The sequence below is a fragment of the Marmota marmota genome, unplaced genomic scaffold (assembly GCF_001458135.2).
Source record: "Marmota marmota marmota unplaced genomic scaffold, marMar, whole genome shotgun sequence".
NCBI classification, from domain to species: Eukaryota; Metazoa; Chordata; class Mammalia; order Rodentia; family Sciuridae; genus Marmota; species Marmota marmota.
The window spans coordinates 47,824,052-47,844,919 of record NW_026000174.1 but is presented as its reverse complement, the minus strand read 5'-3'; positions in this window follow the sequence as shown (position 1 = coordinate 47,844,919).

Sequence of the window (20,868 nt, the reverse complement as noted above, 5' to 3'; positions counted from 1 at the left end):
TCTGCAATCTGTATATGGGGTAAAAATGGGAGCTCATAACCCACTTGAATCAAAGTGTGAAATATGATATATCAAGAACTATGTAATGTTTTGAACAGCCAACAATAAAAAATTAAAAAAAAAAAAGAGGCAGCCTTAACATTCCACCTCATTTGACTAAACTTTAGACAGATTCTTCCTGAGGAGTCCCCTGAACTTGACTTTCTTATAGTCTCTTACTCTGGAAAACGTGGAATCATAAATTTTTTCTCTGCTTCTTGGAAATATAAATCTTTTTCCAGTCCTTGGGGCTAGTTTAACTGTCAAGAAATATTTTTCTCAAGGTCCTGGAAATAGGATCCTTGAAATGTGATCTCCAGGAAAGTTAGTATCCATGTTTCCCAGTCTTTGTGGGAGTTGAGGAGCCTAACTCTTAGCAAAATATGATGTCCTATCACATTGGTCAAACTTCCTATTGAAGTCCTTTAGTATTTTCCAACTAGCTCACCTCAGTGCTTCAAAAATCCTATTTTGTTTCAGAGGAATTGAGTTTAAGCTCTCTCCTATTACAATAATCTTGAATCAAGTCTTTCTGGTTTGTTTCATTCCATGTGGTATAAGTTTTCCGGGACAAAAGCAATCAGCTCTCATATCACTTTGGTTATGATTATGCCTGTAAACACTTTGAGAACAACATTAGTCTCTAGAAATTTCATCAGTCCATTTTAAAAGAGCTTATTTAGATAAAGGATTCATATGAACAAATTTGTAGGGATCTTTGTGGTCTTACAAGATGCCTTAAAACTACTTGTAGACAATCAAAGTTCTCACTGGTATATAATTGGACTAGGTGCATAGCCTTTCTGAAAGTTTAATTTTATTCTTATATGAACCTCTCTTTAAGCTGCAATTATTTCGGAATGTATTTAGACTATATCAGCACAATTTCTGTGATCAAATACATTTGAGAAAAATGCGGGTTAAATAAAGTTGAATGGATTTTATTTTATCATGCTAGAATTTCTCATAATATGACATTGAATACTATGAATCTATTAACTAAAGATATAACTTGAAATATTTTTAAAGCCTATTTTGTCTAGAGCATTGTTCTGGCCTGAGGTGGCTTGGAATAAATATTGAAACATGTTGATCGATAACATTGAACATTGTTTCTCAAACCACGCTACTTATCAAAATAGCCTGGCAGCACTTCTTGTTTTGATGGATTCTCTGCAACACAAATATAAGAAAACACAGGAAAATTCCATCCTCCCTGCTTCCCTAATCTGTTTTTTTTTTTAATTTGCTAAATGCCTTTGTTGTAGCTAGTAATGGTTCAAAATTCTCCATTATATTGTTTTATGATTTTGATTCTATCTTTGGAGTTTTCTCATGTTACACTTCCATCTTCAAAGTATTTTATTACTACTTCAATATTCAAAGTATTTTATTACTACTTCAATATTCATATCTTATAAGTTGGAAATTACTTGAAGAGTCCCTTCCTAAATATCCCCTTGAAGGGATTGCTTAAATCAAATCTTCTATATTCCTTTTTTCCTTCTCAAAGTTGGACACAGTATCTTAAAATACTCCCTAGTAAACTACTGCATTGTGGTTATTGATGCTGACATATTACTATCCCTTCCTAGATTTGTTCAATATAGCTTTATACTGATTTGAACATATTATTTGTATTAAAATGGAATTGAATCATCTCCAATCACTCTGTCATTTCCCTGGAATTGTACAAAGATATGTTACACATCTAGTAGCCACTTCTTGCCTAAAAGCTAATACACTGGACAAACCCAGAAAATTATCAAATCTATGTGACTCAAAGAAGACACCTATATCTCTATTGCTCTTTTACCCATATCTATCTAATCTATGCCTATATCTAAAAGAATTTATGAGTATTATGGGTGCAAATGAAATAAGCATAAAACTACTTTGACAAAGTTTCATATGTGGCTGAAAATCTTTCTTATTTGGTTTAAAAATAAATATACTGAATGACATTTTTAATACATATCACCATACTTCTCATGCACACCTATATATACCCCTCATGATAATAAGTGATACTTCGATAATGCATGAGGACAACTTTCAGTTGGCTACACTACAATTTGGATTTTTTTTCTTTCATGCAAATCTCTTGATCTAATTGTTTATCTTCTTATGCCTATGTGTCATCTTGTGACAGAACACACTAAGTCTTGAATGTTGAAACTTAGTAGAATATATATAAATAATATCAAGCATTATTTTTCTATTCTCACTATTGTTATTATTGTTAAAATATGTATATATGCTCCACAACCTTCTCAGTGTGTAGATCAATAGATAAAGCAAATGACATAATTAAATAAATCCTACAAAAGAGGATCAAATGTTCTAAGATAAAAAAGAGTTATAGTTTATCACTGTATGACCAAATCTACAGGTAAATACAGGATATTTACAGGATATTAAAGAATTTTTAACAGAGTCCAACAGTGAATAGGGGGGGGGGAACATATTGCCTGTGGCAAGTTTGACATCACATTATTCAACTCCAAAGTCTTTTTAATATCCCTTGCCCTTTAAACTCACTCCAAAGTCATTTTAATATCCCTTGTTAATATCCCTCTTTTAAGCCTCTCTCAACTCATTCCCTCAGTCACCAATGGAGTAGGTGACATAAATGCTGACCTCATTATGCAGATAGGCCTGATATACAGGGAGCTTGGACCGTTGGTATTGCATAGAAGGCATCTTTAATAGCATTCTTCTTCCAGCTAAATCTTAAGTGCAAATCAACTACCAAACTCAGCTGCATAATCTCTCCAAATGCTAGAATCTCAAAGAAATTTGACCTAAGATTTCTTCTAATTCCATTCTTCTCTGAAATATAATTCACCATCCATTTGCAATGCATTTCTGAATTTTTTAAAAAAACATGACTGATATACTGAACTTTCTAACCCCACTCACAATACTATTGCCTTTTCATCATAGAGCACTGCTGGTCTCCTTTCTGTTTCTCAAATATGCTATCTCAGGACTTATTGCTGGTGGTAATTCCAACCAGAAGCCCTTACTCAGCCTTTTGTGACCACACTAAATACAATATATATATTATTACTTAAAAAATTCTTCCCCCCATATATTCTCAAATGACAAGTAATGTTATCTTCTTTGATTTACCCAGAGTATCCACAAATATAAGAAAAATATGAATTATAAATAAATATTTAATCCCAAACTTGGTAGCAAGAGAGAGAATGAATGTCACCAAAGAGAAAAACCAACCAAAATGAGTCAGCCATAAGAGACTCCTGAGCAATTAGATATAGATTGAAGGAGCAAATCTTAAAATTAATTTCAGTTACAGATGACATATAAAATCTCAATTTGTAAATGAACATAATACAAAGAGGAAGAATATAAGGAAGGACTAAAAGAGAAAAGTTTTCTCCAATGATTTTCTAGAATTGAATTGCAATCAAGAGAATGTGCTCCTTGTGGATATCTGTCTTTTTTGATACATTTTTCAATTTAGCATAATTGGTCTCCTTTTATATGGCAATGGTATAAAATATAATTTTGAAATCAGATGCCTGAAATTATCTGTAAATACTGATATTATGTATATTTTCTAACATATGATCATTGTAATGTTTTGAGCAACCAATAAAAAAAATATGATCCATACTTTTATAAAATTTTTAAAAGTACTCAATACTTTAAAGAGCCACTGATTCAAAGCATGTGTTTGCTATATAACTAATAAAAATTTAGAGCATTTTCACTTACATAGTAATATTTGATTATTAATTTCTGACCCAGTGCACATATAGTGAGCTATAATTTTCAAGAGAAAAGAAAATTATGAAACAAACAACATAAAAGATGACCTGTGAACAGAAGTTAGTTTGTGGCCAAATTAAACTCAAAATTCTAATCTACAATTATTTGCACTATATTCTATTTTCATTCATCATGAAGAGATTGAAGTAGCTTTAGAGTACATAATACAAAGATTAAATATTTGTATTCTCATACTAGCAGAGTAGGAATCAGGTGAAATGCTCTCTTCAGAGTAAAGCCATCACCACTTGCCAGTCTGTTGTGATAGCAGAGCTGGGTAATTTGGAACAATTAGAACACTTTTCATAATACCGCTTCTTTTTTAGCTTTAACATAGATAAAAATATGTCTTTTAGTTTTAAAAATTAATTTCACATGGAGTAACCATGTCTTGACCAGCATCTTGAATATACAAAAAAGCGGTTCGAAGACCAACATCCAAGGATCTCTTTGTGCTTTTTTTAATTTAAACCAAATCCTTTCCTTAAGACACTGTGTGTCGGGGTGGAGGCCTGGGGGTTTAAAACAGTAGACTTGTAGGCTCAAATTACATTTCTTTCTCTTGTTCCCATGATTCTTATTTTTGCTTTATAAAACTTGTACTGTAGAAAATTCAAATGGTATAGTAATAATTTCATAATTAACAAAAAGATAAATGTGAATTTAAGCTTCATAGCATGCCTAGTAATGATTTTCATTCGTATCCCAAAAATCACAATAATAAATCTAACAGTCTTTTACAAGACAGCAGTCCTCACCTGAGCCCATTCAAAAATAATAGGACAGGTACAAGAACTTCAAAACAAACTATATAATTAATTTTATATAGCATAATATTAGTTATAAGACATTTATTAATAGACTTATACATTAAAATAGTGCAGTAGGTATAACAGGAACCATTTCAAGAGGACAAATTAGTGGTTAAACCTCATATTGATCACATACCTTGATCATATTAGTCAAAGGTTAATCTAACCATCAGGTATGAATAAAGCATAAGGAAGAAAGGTGGTTTGAACAGAAATTTAATTGAATGATAGAATGAGTGAAAATAAAACATTTCCCATTAAGATTGAAAATCAAAGATGATAAAAGGATCTGTTGAGACGATCGGAGACAAAGCCAACTGAGACTTGTTCTGGACCCTGGTTTGTCTCAACTGCTCATATCTCCAATTCCCAAACGTGTCCCAGGAGACGATGAGATCCAGGAGTATATGTCAGGCAGAAGAGATGACTCAGATATTAGAAGTACTCATTTCAGACAGAAGAGTCTAATGTCAAACAAAAATACTTTTTGTTTTTAGATAGCTTCAGAAAAATTTGATAATAAAGATGATCACTAAAGTTTACCAAGGATTTTTAGAACCTGCAGACATTGGGCTGATTGAGCTATACTCATCAGATCAATTCATTCTCACAACAGTCCTATTAGATAGGTACAGACATTATATACATTTTCAAGATTAAAACACACACATATATGACTACAACTTGCCTCTTTCATAAATTAAGAAAATGGCAAAACAAGGGCCTTTTTCAGTACTAGAGATTGGGATATTAAATCCAGTACTATGATAAAAAATTTTGAGTATTGCAAAAGTCTATGAATAATATAGTGCTTTGAGAAAAAAATACTTTAAAAAACTTAATGATAATATACAGTATTTGGGCATTTTCTAAAAATAAATATATTTTTAGAAAATTGGTTCTTTTTGGTTTTCAAAACTTTATTACTTTTCACTGATAACATAAGTAAAGCAGGTTTATTGTTATAGCAGATCACAGAAAAATCCTCTATTGACTATAAATCTTTCCAGCAATCCTAAAATCATTGAAAATAGTATTGACTGATTGTTCAATATGTCTCTTAAATTCTTGGGGCAAAATATACTTCTGGAGTAAAATCCTTTAGATTTTGGAATAGTAAAATGTCATAATTTATGAAATACTTGTATGAACTGGAATATTCCCCATTATCTAATAGTGATGCTTTTTCAGCAATCTATGTGAATATATGCAATAGTAGAAATAAATAATGACTTCAAACCATCTCGCTTCAGTTCAAATCAAGATTTCCTGCCAAGGAAATTCAAAACTGGGTTAATTTTTGTCTCTAAATACAAAATGGTAGAAAATTCACTCTTCTGTGTATTTCAGAATTATGGAAAAGCGATTATGGGCCTGAAGTATATACTTTTTTTTCTGCAATTTTATATTTTCACTTAATCATCTTTCTTATGTTACCTTTTTATTTTTTATTTTTTTGGTGCTTGCATGATAACCACATAATTCATTTTAATTGCTGCATATTATTCCATTTTATGGATGTACCATAGTTTATTGCTAGTCATAAAAATTAATTTGGGCTATTTGTCAAAGTAATTTTGAGCTCTTTCATCTTTCATATGTATTTCATCACCTCTCATAATCTGCATGACCCATCATTCAACTTATTTTTATTATGCAACTTTCCTGGACATGGTCCTTGTATAATAATTCAAACATTAATATTCACCCTGAAATGTTCTACATGATTTCATGTCTTTGTGGACATAATGAATGTCATTTTCTAAAGGAGAATATTTTATTATAAGAAATTTGAAAACAAGAGATCTTGCATTCTAACTGACTTTCTCTGAATTGGGTGTGTGGCTCTGGGCAACTTCTCAGGCTAACTGGCAATGAATGATTTCTTGTTTAAAATGGGAGGGATTGTAATAAGAGTTTGCTAAAATTCTATGACTATATAATGAGGTTTTCTTTCTTTCTTTCTTTTTTTCTTTTTTAGTTGTTGTTGGACACAATGCCTTTATTTCATTTATTTTCATGTGGTGCTGAGGATGGAACCCAGTGCCTCGCATATGCTAGGCGAGCACTCTACCTCTGATCCACAACCCCAGCCTTATAATGAAGTCTTCTAAATGTATTTGGAACACAGAAAATAGAAAATGATTCTGTATCTTTGAGGCATTTTGGATAAATGGAAAACAAGTTTGACAGCTCTGGCTGCCTAGACCTTCCTTGGCACTCTACAAACTGAGATCAACATAGTTGCTAGAATGCTTGAAAAGCTTTGCTATAAAGTGTTGATGAAATCTTTCTGGCTGCTATGCAAGTGACTTCATTATTGGTGCTCAGCTGAAGACTTACAGAATCAAAAGGCTTTTAACTTCCATAAGAGTATATGATATTTCAAGAATGATTTTGCTTTCAAGGTGGGACTTTTAGACTTGTACTAGGTAGACTGTAAGTTCGTGATGGTTCCACAAAGTCATTTGCTATCTGGGCTTTTACCGTCTTGTTCTCACATCCTCAAAATATAGCTTTACCAAGCTTCCTAAGATGTTCCAGTTTCCTCTCTCTGGCCCTGATTTAATCAAGCAGAAGCCAAATTGTGGGGCAGGGTCAGATCTATCTCCTTAAAGGAATCTTTGAGGAATTTAAACTTGAAATATCACCTCTCATGGGCCTGAAATTTGCCCAGACTTGAAAATGAAGACCGAACAGTGCATTGTTTATCCTAAACGCCCATGTACCAACTAATTTTGTGGGTTCAGTTATTAAGGAAAATTCAGAGGGCATAGAATACAGAATATATAAACATCTTGTATTGTGAGCCCAGTTAATACCAGGGTCCTTTCCTTTCAATCCCCCACCCTTTCCTCCCTCCCTCCCTTCCTTCCTTCCTTCCTTCCTTCCTTCCTTCCTTCCTTCCTTCCTTCCTTCCTTCCTTCCTTCCTTCCTTCCTTCCTTTTCTTTCTTTCATCTCCCCACCCCCAAGTGATTGTGTCTTGCTGTGTTCCTGTCTCAGCCTCCCAGGTCTCTGGGACTATAGGGAGCACTATAGTGCCTGGCAAAGACGAACTGCTTTCATTATAGAGTAAGTCAGGACACTGGGGATTTATAGTCAAACTAGTACTCTTGTAGCTATGTGCTGAGTGAATATCATCTAGTCATGTACCTTCTCTGAACTTCAACTATATTATCTATAAAGTGGATATATTGAGCTAAACACAGTTTATGGTATCTTTCTTTCTTATTGTTTTTGTTTTAATTAGTTACACATGACAGTAGAATGCATCCATGCACTTTGATATACATAGATGGGATATAATCTCTCATTTTTCTGAGTGTACATTTGCAGAATCATATTGGTCATGTAGTCACATATATACATACAGTAATAATGTCTGTTTCAGTCTACCATCTTTCCTATCACCATATCTCTTCCCTTCCCCTCCCATAACTTAACTCTACCTAATCTAAGGTAATGCTATTCTTCCCTAGTGCCCGCCCCCTCAACCTTATTGTGAATTAGCATCCACATATTAGAGAAAACATTTAGCCTTTGGGTTTTGTGGGATTGGCTTATTTCGCTTAGCCTGATATTCTCCAACTTCAACCATGTACTGGCAAATACCATAATTTCACTCTTCTTTAAAGCTGAGTAATATTCCATTGAGTATATATGCCACATTTTCTTTATCCATTCATCTATTGAGGGACACCTAGGTGGGTTCCATAGTCTAGTTATTGTGAATTGAGCTGCTATAAACATTGATGTGGCTGTGTCACTAGAGTATGCTAATTTAAATAATGTCTTTCCTTTAAATAAACCATAATTTTCATGGAGAATAGTTTCCTAAGAAGCTCAGAAAGCTAAATTACAAATACAGGTAAAGGAAAAATAACCAGAACAAATAAAATAAAGTATTTTACTGCTGTGATAGTATGTCCATTTCATAGCACCCAAACTATAAAATTCTGGTGGTAGAAAGATACCATAAACTGAATTTGAAATAGCTGCCACTGATAAAGATGCTCATCCAATAATAAAATTCACCATTTGTCATCACAAAAGGAAAAGAATGCATCATTATTTACATATGATATATTAAATTGAAGCCATTCTTTATTGTGGAAAGATTAAAGATTTTGCCCAGATTTTAGAAACAAAATGAATTTGAAAGACAAATGTTAAAACAGATGATTTATTCTTGTCATAAGCAATTGAAATTTGCTGGATCCATCCTGATTTGCCCTAGGCTCATTATTTCTGAGCATTTTTTATACATTGTCTTAGAGCTTTATTATGGGAAGTAACTTATAGGTAGGGTAAAGAAACATCATTTATTTTTGAGTGTTTTTTCCTCCCTAATAAACTACTTCAAGGAGTACTGGAAATTAAGACTTTTACATTCAAACAATGGCTCTTACCTGATTCTTTTACTAAAATCCTCTGTGCAGTCACTTCTGATTGCTCATTTTCAATATGTACACCCTGCATTTGTAAGCCACTAAGTATTTCTGTGTTCAGTGATACCTGGAAAGCATACATTCAGTGTTCTGCCATGTCTTAACAATCAGTATAATTACTATATTAGGCATGCATGTAGATTTTTTTCTTGCCTAATTTCCAAAAGTTTTATTATATTATTCATTTTAAAAGCACTCACAGTGTCTCAGTTCTCAGGATAAAGATACGGGGTGTACGCTTGAAAGCAGTTTTTAAATCTTTACAAAGAAATGAGAGATGCTTTTGCTCGATATTAACCTTTTTGTACATTTGCCCATGATCTTATTTCATTGAATTATTGAAATCCTTATTTACTCTCCTTAAATCTGACTGCTGTATTTTAGAAAAATGACTTTACTTACATTGGTTTATCTTTGAGTAGTATTTATTGAAAGCATTTAATCATATTTACATAACTAAAATGAGGTTTATAAGACATGCAAGTTCTAAATTCTATAGAAAACATGTTAGTTCTGGTACTATGAGTTTTAGTTTATTGAGGGAGGAGAAAATTTCTCAATTACTTTCAGGTATGTTACATAAACTACAGATTGATATTATAGATTCATCACCAAACGCTGAAAGTCCTTATATAAGATTTAAGAGGCTACAGTGTTGTTTTTTTTGTTTTGTTTTGTTTTAAATCAGTGTTTGAACTGAGGGGTGTTTACCCACTGAGGGACATTCTCAGTCCTTTTTAGTTTTTTTGATTTTGAGACAGGGTTATGCTAAGTTGCTTAGGGCCTCAATAAATCACTGAGGCTGGCTTTGAACTTGTGATCCTCCTGCCTCAGCCACCTGAGTCACTAGGATTACAGGTGTGCACCACTATGCCTGGCACCATTCATTGTTTTTAAAGAAATGATGGACAGTTTTTTTTTTTTTTTCACAGGCTTTGGAATCATGCTGATATGGGTTCATATAATAACAAATTCTTTTTCACACTCCATTCTAGTTTACTTGTTAGCATGACTTTGAAAAGTTACTTCAATTTTCTGATAGCAGATTTCTTATGTTTGCAGTGGGATTAATAACACTTATTTGCATTGAAATTTTAAGGATTATATTAAAATATACAAAATAAATAACATTCCCTGTGGTTTCTAGAACAATATTTCTCAAACTTTTATATCATCTTATATGACCTGAGGGTTTTGATTCCATGTGTCCAACGTGGAACCTAAGAGTCTGCATTTCTAAGAAACTCCTGGTTGTCCTTAGATTGTCCTTTGAATAACAAGGTCCTACAAGGTCCCCATTAAGTAGTGTCCATTCTGCTCTTATAATAATTGCTTTTTTGAATGGCCATTGTGTTCTCATTTTTTTGTTGGAGTTCAAGAAATATCACCCCAAAATATGCCACTTTGGTGTGCTGATGAATTCAACCTAAGAGCACCTGGGGGAAAACAAATTCAGGGAGGGCTTTGCTATGACCTCCCATATCTGCAAATATATGGGAATATATATCAACCAGGAAGATTAAATCAGATCACAGGGGAGAAGGAGAATTGGAATTTGACACCAGACTTAGATAGAGTTCCTCACAGACTCTCAGCTACCCCTCTGGAATCTAGTCGTCCTTCCCCCAAATAGTTCCCTCTCCCCTAACTTGCCTATACCCCTCCTGTACTATAAGGAGAATATGTGAGCTTCTGTATCTCACTGGGATTCACTTTTCTTCCCTTGGATACTCTTATTTTTCATAATATATTTGGTTGCACTTCTCCTATTAGTCTGCTTGCTGTTAGTTTATTTCATAGACTGAGATATTGAACCCTTAAAGGATAGTTTCCTCTTTCATACAATATAAAATAATAACAAACTTCTCCATTTTTTATTAGTGACTATTATTCTAACTAGTGTATTTTGTTTTCTTTTTATATTTATTTTATGATATTTTTCCATGATATTTGTGTTTAGTGTGCCACATGTTTTGATGTACATAGAGAAATTATTACTATATTAAGTGATCCAATATATTTTTCTCCTCATCTAGTTGTCTCTTTTCCATCTGTCTCATGAAAGCACCTATGATCTATTCTCCTAGTGTACAATACAGTATTATTAAGTATAATTTTCATATTATACATTATATGTTTTGACTCATTTATCATGGCTACAAATTTGTGCTCTTTTACCAACAGCTCATTTGCCCCATTGTCTCCTCTGGCAACCACCATTATACTCTCTAGTCCAGTCAGCCCTCTGCATCTGAAGAGTCCACATTTTGGATTACAAACTGTGGATCTAATATTTGAAGAAATAAAAAAAAAATCCTGCATCTATGCTGAACACAGATTTTTTAAATTGATTCTCCTAAACCATACAGGATAATAACTTACATAGAATTTTCATTGTCTTTATTTTTATAATACAAAGATCACATAGACTATGCAGAAAGCTATGCATAGTTTATGTATAAATACTACATAATTTTGTATGAAGGACTGGAGTATCAATGGATTTGGGTATCCATGTCCTCTACAGTAATTTGTGTTATTGAAAATGATAGAATTTCCCATCTTTTTGCAGCCTGAATAGTATCCTATTGTGTCTGCATACACCACATTTTCTTTATCTATTCATCTATTATTGGACACTTAGACTGCAGCCATATCTGGCAATTTTGGATTACACTAAAATGAACATAGACATGTGGACATATCTTTGAGTTAATGATTTAACTTTCTTTGGATACATACTCCAAATGGGAATGGCTGCTAATTCTACTTTTAATTTATTAAAGAAACTTCATACTATTTTACATGGGGATTATACTAATTTAAATTCACATCAGTGAAGTTCAAGGACTTTTCTTTTCTCTACATTCTCAGCAACACCTCATCTCATGTTCTTTTAATGATAATCATTGTTACAGATTGGAAGTGATATTTCATTGTGGTTTTCATCCCATGGTAACTAGTGATGTTGACACCTTTTCATGAACCTCTTGGCCATATTTTTAATGTCTTCTTTGGAAAGCTGTCTATTCAGTCCCTTTGTCTATGATTGATTATTTGCCGCTGAGTTCCTTATACATTTTAGTTATTAATTTCTTATTTGATAACTGCCTTGCTCTTATTTACTACCATCTGGAGATGGGTTGCTTTCTCACATTTTAAACTCATCTTCTTTACTGTCTGGAAGCTTTTTTACTTCGATGTGGTCTCACTTGTTGATTTTTGCTTTCATTGTCTGAAGTTTTGATGTGGTACCCAAAAGATCATTGCCAAGGCCAATGTCAAGGAGCTTTTCCTCCATGTATTCATCAAGGAGTTTTATGATTTCAGCTCTTATCTTCAAGGCTTTAATCCATTTTGAGTTGATTTAGTGTACTTTAGATCTCACAAAGGAATTGACATGTGTCAAGAATCAAACATTGAGCAGAAATATAAATGTCAGAAGAAATTTCCCTATCTGAGACCCAAGTTCTAAACAAAAGAGAACTATTTTTTTAAAAAAGAACTTAAATAAGATTTAGAAAAGTGCGAGACAGATGCCATGATAGGAATCAACTCTGAAGTTATCAATTGCTGGAAGAGTTCACAGGCCTTAGGAAATTTGGCAGAGACAAAGACAGGTTGACATTGTTTTTTTGTTGTCTAGATTTTTTTGTTTACTTTAAGATGCTATCTGCACAAAACGGTGCCAAAAACAATAAGGGAGTTGACAGAACATCAAATCCCCTTTAGAGGAAAACTGATAAGCTACAGGCAGGGGAATGCTGAGAGACAGATGAAGGGACTTTAGGTAATCAGAGTAAAAATTGCTGCCTGATGGAATCCAAGCTGCAAGAACCTCATTTTGTAAAATACTTGATGACTTTTTATAGTGTTATAGCATTGGGGCTTTATGTTGCATGATATTCGCCCAGTGACAGGCTGACCCTCTTCTCCCCCAAGAAGTTATCAGTTCTCTATAGAAAAGTAATTCTGCAGCTGTCTTGCCAAAGATGAACTCATGAATCAGTGATGTGGGCAGAGGTGGCATCCCAGATAGCATTCAGAAAAATCCATAAATTCTTTAAGAAAGACTGTTTCTCTACCACTGTCAGATGCTATTAGGCCTAAATCATACAATTCTATTTGGAAACTTAAGGTGGTCTGGAAAAGTGCCCTAAGGAGCTTAAAAAAGAGAAAACTATAAAAGCAAAAATGCCAGAGAGACAGGATATTTTATTATTGTACAAAGGTCAAGAAGAAAGATGTAGGGCATGCCACTTTCAGTAACAATTTAAAACACTACAATTTAATTTATATCTAGGCTATATTATACTGTCAACTAGATACGAAGTTTTAGAATCAATGAGCAATATGTTTTAAGTCCATTTTAAATTTCACTAAACAAGGGGCTTAAAACTAGACTAAAAGAAAAGAAAAATGACATGGAATCCAAGAAACTCAATATTAGAAACACCAAAACAGATTGCATATGCCAGTCATAAGAAAGGGTGACTTGTTCGTCCTTCAGTCTATTACAGCTGACATACATTGACTTTGGCAAGACTCACTCATATATAACCTTGTATGCGTGGCTCTGAACTTTATCACAGCACATGAGAGTTGGTTACTAGAGAATATACAAGGAAGAAAAAAGGAATTAATGATTTTAAGAATGCGTAGAGTAGAATATATTAATTGATCTTTTCTAAGGAAAACCATTAGAAGAATTAAGAAATGTATTTGAAGTTTTTTTATTTTCTTTGATATTTTTTTTCCTAAGGATGAAAGTTTTTCTTCAGTTTCTGATAGTGTGCAGCTAGCACTCATCTCTGAACCTCCTCACCTAAGCAAACATGCAAGAGATTGAACAACAAATTTGTGAAAAATACGAATTCTGCTGAAAGATTGACAAATCCCTGGGCTGTATAATCCTAATTACGACACAGGCCTCAAACCCAGTGAAGACCAATCCTTTCCTGGAGCAATGTAAAGCAATTCATTAGATTTAATGTAGTCTTTTTCTTTATTAATTCAGTTAATCAACACATACAACAACATAATAAAATGACTCTTCAGAGTTGAAATCCAAAAGCAAGACATGAACCCTGCTATACTGAAGATGTTATAGAGAAGTTATAACTTCATTTAATTTAAGAGAATTGTTCTGCCTTAACAGCATTGGTTCCTAAGTCCATTTTATAATATAAACTGTTTTCTGTCAATTCAGCACAAATTCTTAGGCTGCTGATTTGGGATCTAGATAAGTTGGGTACAAAATTGTGATAATCTAGAATGATGAGAATGAAGGTGATGATGTCCACCTCCTTCCACCATCTTTTCTACTCCTATGCCTCCTCCATTCCCCTCCCCCCATTACCCTATCTAAAGTTAATAATTTCATTTTATTGAAAAGAATTGTGGGACCTTAAGGAATTTGTTCTTATATCCATTTTATAACGTAAATGCCATATTTCTTGTCAATTCATCTAGGCTATGGATTTGGTCCTAGGTAATATAATCTACCTTCTTCCAAAGCCTTGGGCATGATCAATTATAAATTTAGGAAATTCAGGGAACCATCTCAAAACTTCTGTAATAAAAAATATTTAATCTGATCAGATATATGAAACATAAAAAGGATAATCAAATAGACAATAAATAAATTAGAAGACAAATGGAAATGAATATTTCACATATAATTGAAATATTCTAATGTTTAACAAAATGCACTTTCATATTGAAATTTAGAAACTAAAAAAATAAATAAATAAGTAAATAAAAAGTCACCAAAGTTTGCTGAGAAACATTTATGATCTGAAAACAAAGACGTTTAATATTAGTATCAATAGGTATGTAATACCACATTAAATTTAGTGGCTAAACAACCAGAAATTCCGTTGGAGAGGATTTAAAATTTTTTTTGTATTGTTTCTTTGTTGGTTTTTTTTTAATTTTTTGTTTTGTTTTGTTTTGTTTTGGGGTACTAGGGATTGAACCCAGAAGTGCTTTACCACTGATCTATAGCCCCACACATTTTTATTTATTTAATTTTTGGAGGAGACAGGTTCTCACTAAGTCATTGAGGCTAGCCTCAAACTTGTGATCCTCCTATCTCTTCCTCCCAGGTTGCTGGGATTGCAGAAGTGAGCCACCATGACTAGCCTTGGAGAGGATTTTAGACAGAACAATAGAGGATTAGGTTGTCTATCTGGTTCAAATAATCTGAAGCTTTGGTTTAAAAAAATAAAATATTTTACTGACTCAAGCAACTGGATAAATCATCTCAGGTTTTTATTCATTTTTAGTGATATGCCCAGTACTTGGGCTGGAATGATTCAAAGGCTCAGCCAGGTTGTCAACCACAGCACTCCCCCCACCATTTCATATGACTTGGGCTTTCCAATGCCTGGGTATAAAGAGGAACCCTGGCCCAGGGAAAGATTACATCAGAATTCAAGTAAATGTCCCAAGGGGGAAGAAGCATGGTCTTCCCTGAGCCAACCTAAGTAGTCTCACCAGTTCATATGGGACATACCCCACCTGTTACAGCTAAGTCTGCAAGTCCCACCTAGATTCAAAAGAAAGAGTGGGAATCTTTCTCTTCAATGGGAAGTGACAAGGTGACATTGTGGAAGAGCCTGTGGATGGAAGACATTGCTGATTCTCTTTAGAAAATGTTGTCTGCTACAGAGGCATAATGCTTCTTTATTGATCATGAAGCCAACTTAAAAATAAAACTCAATATTACACCAAGGATAATAATAATAAATGAAGATTTATTTCCTTGATTTTCAGACACTTCAATTATGTTATCGATTTAATATTAGCTTTTCTACAGAACTTGTATTTCAATCATGATATGTAATTGATGCAGAAAAGTGAAATTTAGATATTTATTTATAATTTATTTCATGCCTACTAATGTCATCTAATGCCTTACAAATATAATTTGATTTTACTCTTACAGCAATCTAGTGAATGGATATTAAAATCATGACTTTTAAAATGTGAAAATGGAGCTACACAGTCCAATAATATAATGTAAAATAACAATGAAAATGTAATAACAATGAAAATATCATATTGTTGTAAAGCATACATATCATCATGATAATCAAGACTGCACCAAAGCTTTAGACAAAAATTTGCAAGTGTATGTTTGTATGTATGTGTGTGTGTGTTTATGTACGTAATCTAAATGGAAATGGTTTGTCAGTATATGTGATTATAAAAATAATAATTTTGGTGAAAAAATATTAGTACATTTATTTGATTGTTTCAATAAATTTCTTTGAGAATAGTTGTAGATTCATAGAAAAACTGTGAATATTGTATAGAGTTCCTTTTAATCCCACACCTTGTTTTTTCTTATAATTATCATTTTACACCACTGTGGTTGGTGTATTTGTCACATTTCATGAACCAACACTGTTGCATGATTATGAACTGAACTCTACATGTCATTCATATTTTCTTAGTTCTTAACTAATGCGCTTTTTATCTTCCAGAATCCCATTTAGGAATCACATTCTATTTAGTCATCCTATCATCTTGGGCTCGTCTTGATGTGACACTTTCTCAGACTTTTCTGGTTTTTTCATAACCTTGACAGTTTTATAGATTACTGGTCATGAAATATGTGGACCATCCTTCATTTTTAACTGATCTGAAGTTTTTCTCATTATTTAAATGGGGCTATAGATTTTCGGTGGGAAACACAGCAACTGCAAAGTGCCATTGGCATCACTTCATATCAAGGTCCCTTGCTATCAAAGTGACTCACAAATCTTGATGTCCTGGCTATGGTAGAATTTATCAGGATTTTCTACTCAAATTCTATCTTTACACACCTTTTCACATAGTCCTTTTTTGAAGGAAATTAACATGAATGATTTACACTAGTGTAATTGGAACTTATGCTCCATTACCTTGAGGGTAAAGTATCCATACATATTATTTAGAATGCTTAAACGCAGATTATTTACCTATTTGTTCAATCACTTGTTTGCACCAGTATTGATTTAATGGCGTATCATCAAATACTTTTTTATTTATTTATTTATTTTGCTCAAATTGCCAGATATGGGCAATAAGAATTCATTCCCTTGACTGCTACATCCCTTAACATATCTCTATCTTTGTGAGATTTTTTATTTATAATTTATTTCATGCCTAGTAATGTTTTACTCTCTGGCACAAGAGACTCCTGCTCCCATCCTAGAATGAACCATTTATGTAAGGAGTTCGGGGTCCTTTGGTTGGAGAATAATGTTGGAGGACAAAAACCTGGACACTGGGTCATTTTTAAAACTTTTTATTTTCAACTATTCATGAACTTGCAAGAATGTAAAATAACAAAGAGTTCCTTCATATGTTTCTTAACTTCTCCCCTTAGCAACATGTTAAAAAGCTATAAGTCATCCTAAGTAGAAAACTGCATTTCCTATTCTTCTTATTAAACCACATAAAAATAAATTGTTTATATTATTCAAGATTCTATTTTTGTTCACCTGATCAAAAATAAGCAGAAATATGAAAAGAATCAATGTCATCTCTTAGAACCCAAGGCAGACAAAGCTTGGTTATGGTAAGAAAGGTGAGTCTCAGCTACCAGAAAGCTCTGAGAAGCGGGGGATGCCACTGGTCTTCCAGTCTCTCTGGAACTAATAGAAGCTATGCTCTCCACTCTTTCTTGTCTGTTTTTTCTTTCTTTAATTCTTTGTGTATATATCCACTAAACATCTTGACCCCATCATTCATTCCTTCCTCATAGCAATATTACTTATACGGAAAGCCCAACTTTGACAAGTAAAGTAAGAAGAAAAAAGGTAAGAACAGATGGGAAAGAAGGGAAGCCATTGAGACCACAGATTATGATTTTCTTAATTTACCTGAAACAGGTAACATATATAAAGATGATTTAATTCTGAGGTCAAATATACCAGGTTTCCTTCTCCTGATGTGAGAGATGAATATCTGAAAGAGACATATTCTTATAATTCTGTATTTACTCATAGGAACTCTTCCTTGAGATGCATATGGCAGAAGCATAAGAAGGGGCTAGATTCTGTATCTACTATCTGCTTGATGTGACATTAATTTTCCTGATGTTCTCTGGCAATTTTTTTCTTGATATTGAGGATTTAATACAGGGGTGCTCTATCACTGTGCCACATGCCCAGTTCCCCAGGTGCACTAAGTTGCTTAGTGCTTTGCTGAATTGCTGAGGTTGGCCTTGAACCTGCAATTTTCCTGCCTCAGCCTCCCAAATTGATAGGACTGCAGGCATGTGCCATTGCACCACCAGCTCTGGCAAATTTTCTTGACATTGAATATCAAGGGAAAAATGGTGGTGACTATTAGAGCCTTCCATCCCAGTACAATCCTGTGAATCTTTGGCTAAATTCTGTATCATTTTTCAATATAAGTTTAAAATTCTAATTTTTTCCAGAAAGAAAGCCAACAAACAAATAAAAAATCAAACCCATACAAAAAATGGCTCTAAATTCCCATTGTTCCTACCAGACAATGCGAGTTCTATATTACAGTCATTACCTTTTTTTAGTTCTAATTTTTTATTTTGAAAGAAATTCTTTTCCCTCATATAGATGATAAGATGATTACAATGCCAACTTTTAGGTGAATACCTTCCCCTACCTGTGTACCTGGTGCTCCCTGGTTTGGTTTCAAGATGAAGAGACTATATTAATTTCATAGTAACTGAACCAAACTAGACAGAGAACCAGCCACAGTTTAAAAGAGTAGTAACTTTGATCAACTTTAACACTTTCACAGAAATACCTTCTTTTCTATGCCTGAAACAACCAAGCCCTTCACTCAAATTGTTTAGTATGGAAATACTTAATATTAAAATCACATATTTAACACTAGAGTTTTTACTTTCCAAGTTTATTCACATCTCTACAATAACTAATCTTATATATAATTTAGAGGCATTTTTTCCAAGATGGATAGATTTTAAATCATCTGTCATTTACTAGAGTAATTGACCTAAAAATAGGTGATAATAGAGTTAGGAAAGATAATGGAACCCCAATATTTTGTTACAATTAGACTTTTTTGGAGAGGTACCGAGGATTGATCACAGGGGCACTTGACCACTGAGCCACATCCCCAGCCCTATTTTGTATTTTATTTAGAGACAGGGTCTCACTGAGTTGCTTAGCACCTCACTTTTGCTGAGACAGACTTTGAATTCACTTTGATCCTCCTGTCTCAGCCTCCTGAGCCACTGGGATTATAGGCATGCACCACCAAACCCAGCTTATTAGACTTTAGCTTAGTCATTCCTTGCCTCCCCTGTCTAGAGCATGTAAAATTTAAAGAACAGTCTCTGCTAGATAGATGAAGAGTAAAATCAGTTGAGAAATCCAAAGCCTCATGTTTCCATGGCTGACTGTGCGATATGTCATCATGCATTGTAACCATAAATGCTAGAGAATAAAATAATGATAGTTTATAAATGATTGACTATGTTTATCTGAAAAATTTAAAAAACTTTCTAAAATAAAATCTTTTTAGAGAACAATTTTCATTGTTGACAAAAGGAGAAAATTAGAATCTATTATGAAAAGAAAAAACTAGTAATTGCAAAGTGCCTTTCTTGCGATCTAATCAGTTATTCAGTCAGACTTAACACAAAGAAGTGAAAGATAATAACTGCGAATAAGTGGTGCTCTCCTTTCCCTCAAGAGAGAGAACCTTTAATGCAAACTGAAATAAACTTATGAGAATGAAAATGGTACATTTGCAGGTGAATTTGTATTTGAAAAGCAGTTATTTAATTCTTTTAAAAAAGGTCCCAGTGATAGATTCCCACCAATTCCTTTTGTACTTTTATTTCCTCTTAATAGACAAGAAAATAGTATCTATCCATGGCTCTATATCATTAATTTGGCCACCTGAAATAGTTTGTTAAACAACTTCAATTGGGATAAGTTTTATGAAACAATTAAAATGATACCATTGTCAAGATCCCTGACATTTATACCACAGTAGATTAAATACCTTTCCTTTACTTTTGTTTTTGTGTTCTGTGCCAAGTTCTGTGGAATTCACAGCAGAGTAGAAATTTGGAGACAGGAACTTTAATTCTGTCTAATGCTCTCTGCCGTTGTGTGTAGTGGATCATTTCTCCTGCTTAAGAGTTCCTTGTGTCAAGGAGTCTTCCATGTTGAATCTTTAATTTTCTGATTTCATCAATGTGGAATATAAATTTATCTAGAATTTAATTATACTTTCCCCAAAAGAATAAACAAATGAACTGTTTTTCACACATGATCTTTGCATATGGAAAAACAGGTGGAATACAGTGAGTGGTGCCCACCCTCCGCCGCCACACAAAGTATGCATTTAAGGAAAACAAGTCTGGAAGAAGGTGTGAAAATTATATATTGCCAAGCATGAACATTACTTATTGAATTTTGATCAGATGAATGACAGTAATAAAGACAAGACTCAGTAACAAACTGAAACTCAAAAACTTCAAATTCTCTTCCTAAATAGAATCTTCTGCTTCTCTATTTCTATGTTTTATCTTTTTTCTATATAAAGAGAAACTACACTCAATATATTACCCCAGGTTTGTCAAACTCAACATCAAAAGCATTCCATTTCCTCTTTAAAACACTGAATGAATATGTAGTTTGAGTAGTTTTGCTACAAATTGACAGGCATATAACAAAGAAAAAAATAAACTGTTTTCTCCTATCTACTGCATTGCTGGACAAAATAGTGTGTGTGTGTATGTGTGTGTGTGTGGGGGGGT